Genomic DNA, 12,478 nt, shown 5'->3' with positions numbered 1-12,478 from the left:
ACATGCAGTCACCAGTGATGGGCTTATGAAATATTTTTCACTTTTTGAGCTAAAATCAAATGTTTATGAGAGAGGGTGTGAACACTTCTGCCCATTCAGGAGGCTGATCCCAGGGAGGGAGGGATAAACCACATGTTTAGTCATAGAGTTGGGGGAATGACATAGAAGGGATAGGATCTAGACTGAGGACCTGGAACTGATGGATGGATGGCCTATGGAGTGTTGGAGATCAGTTATGGACTGGGGTGGATAAACGTGCTACAGTTGTGGGATTTGTCGTTTGGATTTAAACTTTCTTAAAAGGACTGTTGTTACTAGATACCTGTGCTTCTATCGTTTTATCTGTCATCTGGAGGATCGTGGAATATGAATACAGACTATACTGGCTGGAGATACGAAATCTGTGGGCCAACCAAAAGTTGGGAGACAGTGAATATCGCCTGGTACAAAGGCAGTGGAACTACCGCCCTGTTGAGGGAATCTTGTGGACTGAGACAAGGTGGGGCCATTTACCTGGAGTTGTTGTAAGGAATAAAATATTGTTGCATCGTTAACTTGCCTAGTTGATTATTACAACCCACGACCTCAGATCTTCACAAATTTATAACATTTTCAATGACAAATCTTGGTGTTGGCATAATCAATTTTTTCAACTAGGATATTACTTCATCAGGCATGAATACATTGTGTAATACTTACATTATAGCTTGGCCGTACATTTGTTAGGTGTGAAAGAGGTGATTAATTGGATCCCATGATTTTCTCGGATTCTTCTTATAATCCCCAACCTGTTAATTTCAAAAAACTAAATCCATGCACACTGCTTTTTCATCTTCCGCGACTGTCCTCTTGGCCCAATAAGTCTTGCATAAGTTATACCCTTTGTGTATGGGATTCTGGTGTTCCCCCTACTAGCTCTGGTCTGACCCCGTATGAAGTTAGATGCACTTACATTAGTATATGTATCATCAATCAATGGTTTCTTTGTTTCGGGGACCTAATCAGCTAGTTCTTTATGGACTAATGCCATCATTATTATCTTTAATAGTAAAAGGTGGAGGTGACTTAGTCCTTATAGGCTGTAAACCAGGGATGTCAATCTCAAACACACAGAGGGCCAAAATGAAAAACTTGGCCAAAGACGATGGTCAACCACTATACAGAATAATGGCCAAGCAGAGCCCTCCATACAGAATAATGGCCCCCACATAGTCCTCCATACAGAATCATGGCCCCCACATAGTCCTCCATACAGTATAATGGGCCCACATAGTCCTCCATACAGTATAATGGGCCCACATAGTCCTCCATACAGTATAATGGCCCCACATAGTCCTCCATACAGAATAATGGCCCCCTCATAGTCCTCCATACAGAATAATGGCCCCCTTATAGTCCTCCATACATTATAATGGGCCCACATAGACCTCCATACAGTAAAATGAGCCCCACATAGTCCTCCATACAGAATCATGGCCCCCAAATAGTCCTCGATACAGAATCATGGCCCCCTCATAGTCCTCCATACAGTATAATGAGCCTACATAGTCCTCCATACAGTATAATGGGCCCCACATAGTCCTCGATACAGTATAATGGGCCCCACATAGTCCTCCATACAGAATAATGGGCCCCACATAGTCCTCCATACAGAATAATGGGCCTCACATAGTCCTCCATACAGAATAATGGGCCCCACATAGTCCTCCATACAGAATAATGGGCCCCACATAGTCCTCCATACAGAATAATGGGCCCCACATAGTCCTCCATACAGAATAATGGGCCCCACATAGTCCTCCATGCAGAATAATGGGCCCCACATAGTCCTCCATGCAGAATAATGGGCCCCACATAGTCCTCCATGCAGAATAATGGGCCCCACATAGTCCTCCATACAGAATAATGGGCCCCACATAGTCCTCCATACAGAATAATGGGCCCCACATAGTCCTCCATACAGAATAATGGGCCCCACATAGTCCTCCATACAGAATAATGGGCCCCACATAGTCCTCCATACAGAATAATGGGCCCACATAGTCCTCCATACAGAATAATGGGCCCCACATAGTCCTCCATACAGAATAATGGGCCCCACATAGTCCTCCATACAGAATAATGGCCCCACATAGTCCTCCATACAGAATAATGGCCTCACATAGTCCCCCATACAGAATAATGGCCCCACATAGTCCTCCATACAGAATAATGGCCTCACATAGTCCTCCATACAGAATAATGGGCTCCACATAGTCCTCCATACAGAATAATGGCCACAAATAGGGGTGGTGCTTTTGGTTTCGCTGCCAAATAAAACTCCCCTGCTGCCCAGATTTTGAGGAGTCTGCTGTAAACCATCTGCCCCAGCTGCTTCAGCTGCTGCAGCATGTGTATGCCAGAGTACACTTTAGGCCACCCAGGCCAGCATCTGTTCATCACAATCCATCATATTCAGGAATGTAGTTCTATTAATTATACCATATGATGGTAAAGTAGTAGGTAGAGGAGGAATAATTACTGGTTCAGATACATTTCTTCTAACCAGGCACAATGCATTGTTCTCTCTTACTCATTTCTACAAGGAGAGATACTGTTTAGCAATTTTACATCTGGTATGCTTTTCCCAGTTAGATGTGGTAGAATAGATCTCCTTCTATTCCATATATTGAGATTTACCATAGGTATTAATCATATATATCATCTGACTCCCTTCAGAATATTGTACACATTTAGTTTCCTATTATGAGGAATCTTTTGACTCCTTACAAGTACTAGGTAAATTCACCGATCTGTATATTATCTATGGAAGCAAAACAAATTTGGGTCTTGTCAGACCAACCTATGGGTTTTACAATATTCTGCTTCTATCTTATTTATACCTATGGTCACTATTACTTAATACAGAAAGTACAATACACAGACTTAATTAAATACTTATATCAAGATTTCACACTCTGTATTTAACTTTACCTTAAATCTTATTTAAACAAGTTCTAATTTTTTACTCCTAACACGTATATCAATATGGTCTATACTTATCAGCAAAGAAAATTTAGTACAGTTATACTGTGTACAACAAAGACAAAGTATAGTTAACAGAAATGGATATAAGTAAAACAAAGTTTTCACTAGCTATCTTAGCTTCTATGTGAATTTGTATCTAGCCACCCTTCATCTCTCCCTTTGTAAGAGATACTGTCCCTTTGCCAGTGGGTGATAAATGGGGTAAAAAACTTCAATAAGTATACATAGATTCACTTCAGACAGAGAAAAAATTGCTCCAGTTAAATAATTGAAGATTAAAGCTATAACATCAAGGCAAAGTAAATGACATAGTACTTACTACTGTATGCAACAAAATATAACATATATATTCTTATGTAAATTAGGTGCCAAACTTTACAATCCTCGGGAGAATGGACAATAAGTAAAACATAAAATAGGTACCTCAGACAGGATCAGGCAGTTACTGGCAGACAAAGTGGATGATGTGTGAGAGCAGGTAACAAGCTCATCTGTGGGCCCAATGGTGATCCACTTTTCCTGTCAGTGCACGTTTGGTAGGATCCCATCTGGGTGTGGCCGAGATCCTGGGTTTCGGCACCATTTAATACAGAATAACTTTTCAATCTCCCAAGGATGCCGCAGCAACTTTCTATAATTTTAAAGAAAGCTCATTATGGCAATAAGAGCTCTGATCATTAATAGAACAGAAATGTCCCATTGTGGCAAGTGTTTATTCTTATAGGAAAAAGGAATAATAAAGCGGGATGATAGGTGGTCACTACAGAACTAATCCAAATCAGACATTTAGCAGAAAAACAATCAGAATGAAGCAAATTGTTAAACTGAAACTACAACGAACAGGGCTGTTGCAAAGAAGATAAAAGAAAGACAGTTCATTTCAGGGTAATAAACCCAAGTCTAATTATGTTGATTTTGTTTTGTTATAAAAGCAATTGGTCTTTGTATCCTCTAAAGTATAATATATTTGACTCCTTTTTTGGCATTGTAAAAGTATTCGTTACGGTTGTTAATGAGTCGCTTTACAAGATCATACTGTGGGAAAGACAGTTTTCTGATTTAAAGGTTGAATCGTGCAATAAAAAAGATATCTAAAGGTATATCGCCTATATAGATTTATTAAAATGTATCATTATCCAATGTAATGCAGGAGTGTATCAACAAAGATTGCTCCATAATGTCTTTTTAAACATCTAGGCTGCACTGGAAACCGCTAATTTCTTCAGGTGATCCATAAAAACTTGTAAACTGACATCATCTGTGAGAATAGGGGCCCCAGTTTCCTGCAATGAAATTTATTTAAGAATATATCATTTTGTAAAAAGCATCCATATAATGTATTGACAGAAATAATTACATGTAGCATGTATAGTACATTTTAAAAATAATTTTTACTGAACTGAACTGAAGCTTAATGGCATTTTCCAGGCTCAAGAGAAATTTCTGCAGTCACTGTGTGACTGCACATTGCAGAAAGCCAATACAAATGGTTGATCACAAAAATGGCACACTTGCAGCCACAAGCTGTTCTGTTTCTCTCAATAGAACAAATGTGTGACTATTGGCATTGGAAATGTAAATGTAGCATCAGCGTCTCTGCCCCCTGCCAGGCAGAGACGCCGTCCCCCTTACCGCCGCGGTCCTGCTCCAGCGTCTTCCGGCCTCCCTGCAGCTGCTGCTGGTGCACACAGCTTCCCTGGCTCTGTGCTTAGGGCGCGCACGCTCCCTCCCTCTTAAAGAGGCCGCGAGCGACGTCCTAAAAAGTCCCCGGCCAATCACCAGAGGGCTTTCCCTATAAGAGTGTAACGAGTCCGGGTGGTGGAACCTCTGTGCCGAGGTGCAAGGAGGGACCCAGAGGGGCGTAACTAGGTATCAACCCGAACCGACCCTGGTCGGACGGCGGCTAACGACTCCGTGACCAGGGAGGATCCAAGCAGAGGGACCAGGTGCTACTCTGGGGACGACTTTGTAGAGAGCAGGTGGCTCCCACGGGTCAGATGGCTGAGACTGACCGGTATGACGGATGGACACAGCAAGCAGGCAGAAGTCTCTGAGTTAGCTGACAGGTGGTCACGGCACGTGATGGCAGAGCAGGCTGAAGTCTCTGGGTTAGCAGACGGGTGGTCACGGCAAGTGACAGCAGGAGCCTCCAGGTAGGCTATCAGGTGGTCACGGCAAGTGACTGCCAAGCAGGCAGAAGTCTCTAGGTTTAGCCGACGGGTGGTCACAGCAAGTGATAGCAAGAGCCTCCAGGTAGGCTAGCAGGTAACAGGCGAGTGCTCCCAGGTGAGCAGGCTATCAGGCACGGCAGGTAGCAGGCAGGTAACTGGCAGGTGCTTCCTGGTAGGCAGGCGGGCTTGCCCATAGACAGACTGGCGGGTAGAGCGGAAGGCAGACTGTCGGGCTGGAGAGTAGGAAGGCTGGCGGACTGGAACAGAAGTCAGGCTGGCAACGGGACCTGAGGGCTGAAGCAGAGGTAATATACTGTGCAACAACTTTGCTCGGGCACCTCCATTTTGGAGGAGGTGCTTTATATATGGGAGGTCCTCCGGCAATTGGCCGGGGACTCCTTAGGACGGCGCGCACGGTCCATTTAAGAGAGGGGGAGCGCGCGCGCACGCGCCCTAAGCACAGTGCCCGGGAAGGAGCGCGCGCCGGCAGCAGCGAGGAGGGGAGCGCTGGAGGACGCCGCGCCAGGAGCGGGAAGATGAGAGGGACGGTGTCTCTGCCTAGCAGTGGGTAGAGACGCCGATGCTACAAAGAGGCACCTCCTCCAATATGGAGGTGCCCGTGCAAGGTTGTTGCTTTGTGATTCTTACTTTGCTTCAGCCCCCAGATCCTCTGTAAATCAGGCCTGTTCACCAGTCTGATCTTCTGCTCAGTCCGCTAGCCTGTCTTCTCTTCAGCCCGACAGTCTGTCTACAGTCCAGTCCGCCAGTCTGTCTATGGGCTCTGCCCGCCTGCTTACCTGGAAGCACCTGCCGGTTACCTGCCGTGCCTGCCTGCCCGCTTACCTGGAAGCACCCGCCTGTTACCTGCCGTGCCTGCCAGCCCGCTTACCTGGAAGCACCAGCCAGCTATCAGTTGTGCCGCCAGCTTGCCTACTCAAAACACTCGCCTGACTATCTATCTGCCTAATCAGCCTGCTTGTCTACCCGGACCAGCGGTCAGCCTGCCAGCCGAAGCTCATCCGCTGTACCGGTCAGTTCCTGCCTTCTCACCTGTGGGAGTCACCTGCTCTCATACAAGGTCGGTCCCAGAGTGGCACCTGTTCCCTCTGCTCTGTTCCTCCCTGGTTCACGGATTTGACTGAGCCGCCGTGCGACCTTGGTCGGACCGAGTTGATACTTAGTCACGCCCCTCTGGCCCCTCCTTGCACCGCAGCACAGAGGTTCTACCACCCGGATACGTAACAGTAAATGCACATTGAACACTGTCACGATTCAAGAAATCTCTCTCAATTTCTCATATGCTTAGAAATTTGCTTTAACCTTAGAGGGGGTGTCCGGGACTTTAACATTAATGGCCTATCCTTAGAATAGGTCATTTATTACCTGGCACCCACGCCGATCAGCTGTTCTCAACATTGGCAGCGGCCGGTACTGCTCAGCTCTGTCAATGGAATAATGGCCTCAGTCAGGTACTGCACATCCGCCCCAATTAATTCCAATGGGGACAGTTAAAGGGTTTATCCAAGACTATTTTTTTTTTAACTATGGGCCTAAAAATTAACAGGCAGGCAGGAGCTACCTAGCTGCCTCTTGTGCCCGGTGCTTATCTCTGCCAGAACAGAGCAGTCACACACCGCTCCTACCGGTTATTCAGCAGCTTCCCCTGATGTCACGTTGACAGAGCAGCGGCTTCTTTTTCACTCTGTTCTGTTGACAGAACGTGACTGCCAACATAATGCTGATTGACATCCGGCTCCCCTCTGCCTAATTGCAGGGAGCCAGCTATCGATCAGTATGACGTCACCAGTCACGCCCTGTCAACAGTGCGGAAGAGGGAAAAATGCTCTTTTGAAGTTGAGGAACTGAATTTCCACCAGGAGCAGTCAGTGATCGCTCTGTGCCAATGCCGGGTAGAACAGGCAAGTAGTGAGCAACTATCTGCCTGTTGTTTTTTTGTTTTTTTTTACTGTGGGTTTAAAAACTAAGTCCTGAATAAACACTTTAAAGGGGTTGTCCACTACTTTATATGATCCCCCAATGTATTCCCCCAGGGCCCAAAAGTATTTCTCTAAATACCTTGTGGTGCTTTTTCTGCCTGTGAGCGGCGCTATCACTGGCCGCTCACAGGCATCACGTGACCCCCGGCTGCAGCCGGCGCTGACATCCGCTGACGTCACGACAAGTCCAGACTGCAGCCGAAGGTCCCTCTTCCGCGTTCCACTGGTGGCTGCTGGGTTGTGGGTGGGGTTACCCAGCACGTCACAGCCGGCATCCACCGCGCGCTCTGCCTCTCCCCATTCATTGGGAAAGCGCGCGGTGGATACTGGGTGTGACATGCTGGGTAATCCGCCCAGCGTCCACCGCGGAGAACGCGTCACTGATGTGATGCCTCACTTGACGTGACATCAGTGACGGGTCACGTGATCCCTCTGAGCGGCCAGCGATAGCGCCACTCACAGGCAGAAAAGGCACCGCAAGGTATTTACAAAAACACTTCTGGGCTCCGGGGGGATACATTGGAGGTTCATAAAAAGTAGTGGACAACTTCTTTAATAGGCAGCGGTGCCGCACCACAACAATCAGACAATGATGACCTGTATTCTAAGGGTAAGTCTCTAATGTTAAAGTCCCGGACAACCTTTTCAACGTATCTAACCTTTTCTTAAAGGGGAACCGTCATTTTATTTTTCCATAAAAAAGGGAAGGAGGAGGGACGAGCTAGAAATAGCTGAAATCAAAAACAGACATGCCACTGAAAATTTTACTGAAATGGCAGTTGGATATTAAGCTTTATTTAAGAAGCACTCCTCCTCCTCCCTTCAAAGTTTTTATCCTCTTAATATATTACAATCGTCATATTTTATAGCACTGTGTACTTACAATTGCTCATTTTGCCTTTCTACCCAGTTAATTCTTCTCCTTTCCATTAGGTCTATGGCATCATGTGATTAAAATCTGGCTAGCTGAATCCTTCTAAGGTCTATGTAGAAACAGGAGGTCAATTTTCCCTGCATAAGTCATGAGTCACTGCAAAAGGCCCTGGACAAAGAAGGGATCAGCTGGGTCAGGAGCTGAAGAGGGGAAGGAGTCCTGCAGGGACAAGAGACTTCCTGCTATTGTCATAGAGCAGAGAAAAGAGTAGAATTAACTGGGTAAAAAGGCAAAATGAGCAATCGTAAGTACACAGCGCTATATAATATGATGATTGTAATATATTAAGAGGATAGAAATTTTGAAGGGAGGAGGAGTGCTTCTTTAACTAAAGCTTAGCTATTACTCTTTATATATATCAAAAAATAAAATAAAAAAAGTAATTACAAACATAGCATTCCTTTAACTTTACTCATTGTTGCAGAAATTTTGCTATATGTAACATTATTTAAAAAGGGATTCTCGCTCTAGACAGTAAAGCTGTGGCTAGACAGTCTTTTTCCATGACACAGATTGAGCGGCCAAATATTCTACGCTGCAGCATAATGCAGGTGAGTGTGGCTGTACTGCGACAAGACTACTGTATCAAGCTAATAGTAAGGACCAGTTGGATTTTTTGTGACTTGTTAGTTGTGGTACATCCGCATTATGCTGCAATTTAGCAGCCGCACAAAGCAAAATTTGTCCATATGACCCGTGCAGTGGGCAAAATCGCCATCTACCCAAGCCTTATTGCTTATCCACAAGCATGCTCGACATGTGCAGACATCTCTTTATTTATTCTTAACCTTCATGTGATGCCTATGAGCTGCCCCGCCAGGCAGGAAGAGGGGTTCCCATTACAGAGATAGTTGAAGGTCCTGTGGACCTGCCATCAATGTCTGGTGAAAATACCTGTTAAAGGGAACTTGTCAGCTGATTCATGCTGCCAAAACCGCCTACCTTACAAGACTGACATGATGCAGAATAGACCTGTCAATCTAGCCAGAGAAACCTGAGAGGACATGCCTCTTGGACTAATCACCTTGTCCTCGGCCATGTTTTATACTATGTTATTCTTTTAGAGTAAAACATATGTTTGTAGTGCAGTAGCTGGTCTGGGACTCGTGCTGCCGGGGCGGTGGGCAGCATGTATCAGCTCACAGGTTCCCTTTAATACACTAAAATATTATTCACTGGACGAATAAAAAAAATCACAGATCTGCATAAATACTGACCTGTCCCCAGCCATACATATTGCTATGAGTCTGGGAAGGGTTCACTTATGAGAAAGCAGAAAGCGTGCCTGGAAAATAAAACAAAAGTAGATTAGAAGTCCAATATAGTATTTTATAATCATGTGTTTTCTTGGGTATCATTATCTGTGAAAAAGTGTCAAGTTAAAACACAAAGCGTGGGTCAGATAATAATATACATGTCTAGCAATCAGGAGGAAGATGTTCGCCTTGCTTCCTTCTTTCATGTTCTACACGATTCTTACATATATAGACAGTTTATTGTTATCCATTCACAAGATATTATTCATTATATTGCTCATCACTGGCCGTTCTGTCACCTCTTTCCCCAACTTAATTAACCATCCCCCATCCCCCAAACCGACCTACAAACTGACCTACAAACTGAGTTGTGGTGGCGATAAAACCTGAATTATTATAGATAGTCGGATCCTGTAATTCTCTGCTTCCCGCAAATGTAACAATTTTTTATTTTAATTTAAAAAAAATGCCCCTAGTGCCATATGTGGAGGCAGGGAAGGGTTTTTTCTCCTAATATAGAGCTATATGTGGTCTAGAGCAGCAAATCAGGGGGACGATCACTGTAAAAGATGAGAGCCGGCAGCACCATTTTATTTTAACCCATTCACCCCCTGGCGATTTTCCGTTTTCGTTTTATCCTCCCTTTCTTCCAGGAGCCATAACTTTTTTTTTATTTTCATTCTGCCACATAGTGTACTGGAAAACGGGGAAAACAATTCCAAGTGCAGTGAAATTGCACCTCCACAATGTTTTTTGCTTTTTTTTATTTACCATGTTCAATATATGGTAAAACTGATCTGGCAATTTACTTCTCTAGGTCAATACGAGTGCATAGATACCAAACATGTACAGAATATAAAAATACCAGAAATATGGACAATACCAGGGACCATAATCCCAAAAAGTATATGGAGAACTCCCAATACAGTTAGGAAACAAAAAGACGAAAAATGGAGTATGTTGACCTCAAAATATATATGAAATAGTAAAAAAAGCCTATTTAATTAAAAATGTAATTTTATTGAAAAAGTCAAAAGAATTAATAGGCAACATTACAATAAGTAATCAGACCAAAAATTAGTAGTAGGTCACATGGTGAGGACACAAAAAATGTGATAACGTGAAAGACACCTAAATGTCATAGGTAATGGGGTAGCAAAAGAAGATTTAGTAAAATAGATGGCTTAAAGTTAGTCATCCACAAATAAAAATTCATTCAAAAGATCTGAATGTAGTAATATGGTATAGCCACTAGATGGCACCCAAGTACAATTGTGTACAAAAACCCATTTAAATAGGGGCCAGTAGCACAGTAAGGGCAGGGACACACTGCCGTATTTCACATCCGAGGATGGCATGGTAAACCTGGTACTGGCCGGCACCGCTCCTGACCTAAGCTTGACAGCTACATAGAAATCCATCATGCTGTCATACTCAGGTCAGTCCATTCAGTGCGATGCGATCATCATCGCACGAGTTATACGGCCCGTGTGTCCCTGCCCTGAGGAAGGAAATCAAATGACACAGGCCATTTTCCGAGACCTATAACGTTTTCATTTTTCAGGATATGGGGCTGGGTGAGGGCTTATTTTTTGAGACCTGAGCTTTAATAAAATATTGCCATGACTAATTACAATATTGTTTTTACAACAGAAAAAAAACCTGAGTACAAAATGGCATAAAAAGTTAGTTTTATTTAGTTAATCTGTAACTAACTTCCATTAATATATCCATAATATAAATATAATGCATGACAAGAAAGTGCAATGTGCTGGAAGAAAAACGCAGTCCACCTGCAAGGGCATATCATACCCCAGCTACAAAGAGTCCATATACATAGTGCGGTATCTTTCCAGAGATATACTGGCTAGAATAAGGCTATATATTCCAAGTGGAGCGCCGAAAAATGTATAACCCAAACCCAGGTTCACCAGATGCTTATCACAATTGTATATGGGGTCCAGGGGGACGCGGAGGACAGGTGGCAAAGGTGTCTCCTCTATTAACTTTTTATGCCATTTTGTTCTCATGGTCTTTTCTGTTCTAGATGCTATATGAGTAGTCTACTCTGTCTGACCCTGGATTTACCGGGGTCTCCGCCATTGTTTCTTTAAGATATGTTGGTCATGGTTTGTACATAGAATCACAATATTGTGTTGCGTTTTGAGCTTTTTTTCCCGTTACGCCATTTACCTATCAGATTATTTTGTTATATTTTGATAGATAGGACATTTCTGAACGTAGTGATACCAAATTTGTGTATTTTTTCTTTCTTTTATTTTTAATGGGGTAAAGCGGGGGTGATTTGAACTTTTGTTTTATATTCTTTTAAACTTTTTTTTTACTTTATTTAATATTTCCCTTAGGAATCGTGAAGCTGCGATCGTCCGATCGGCTGCGCTATACATAGAAGGGCTGTATATACTGCTGTGTATAGCAGAAATCTACCACGGGCCGGCATTCACAGGAGGATGATGACAGGCACGGGGGTGATGTGGGCTCTAAAAAAGACAGGCACGTCAAATATGATGTGGTCTCTCAAAAGAAAATGGTTTTGTTAATTTTTTGGGGGGGGGGAATTGCTGATTAACTCTTAATTTTTTTCTTTGTTGGGAAGTTAGAAGAGTTATGTTTCAAAAATGATGCTGATGTAAAGTGGACATGTGGGAAATATTTATTAATTATTTTTAGTGCTATCACTATCTGTTTTTAGGGCATAAAGATTCAAATTTCGAAAATTGCAAATTTTTCAAAATTGTCATCAAATTTAATTATTTTAAAATAAATAAATGCAAATCATATCAACCTAAATTTACCACTAGCATGAAGTACAATGTGTCACAAAAAAAGTCTCAGAATCACCGGGATCTGTTGAAGCGTTCCAGATCATTAACTCATGAAGTGACAGTGGTCAGAACTGAAACATTTGGCTTGGTCAATAAGATGAAATCAGGCTTTGGGGTGAATGGGTTAAATAAGATACCTACTATTAATTTCATCCCTTCTCCTAGTCTATTTGTAAACCACAACAGAATAAAAACATAGCTACACATCAAAGGATTATATCATTGTGGTCACATTATATGTAAATCT

At 43.3% G+C, this 12,478-nt stretch overlaps 1 pseudogene; it reads right to left on the bottom strand.

Annotated features, from left to right (window-relative positions):
* Positions 1-4,220: 4,220 nt before the first annotated feature.
* LOC141155377 (protein transport protein Sec23A-like) overlaps positions 4,221-12,478 on the bottom strand; it is a 45,302-nt pseudogene continuing 37,044 nt past the window's right edge.

Source organism: Phyllobates terribilis, unplaced genomic scaffold (assembly GCF_046119375.1).
Source record: "Phyllobates terribilis strain yellow unplaced genomic scaffold, ASM4611937v1 Scaffold_7__3_contigs__length_470593459, whole genome shotgun sequence".
NCBI lineage: Eukaryota > Metazoa > Chordata > Amphibia > Anura > Dendrobatidae > Phyllobates > Phyllobates terribilis.
Note: the sequence above shows the minus strand (reverse complement) of the source record. Positions and strands in the feature narration are given on the sequence as shown.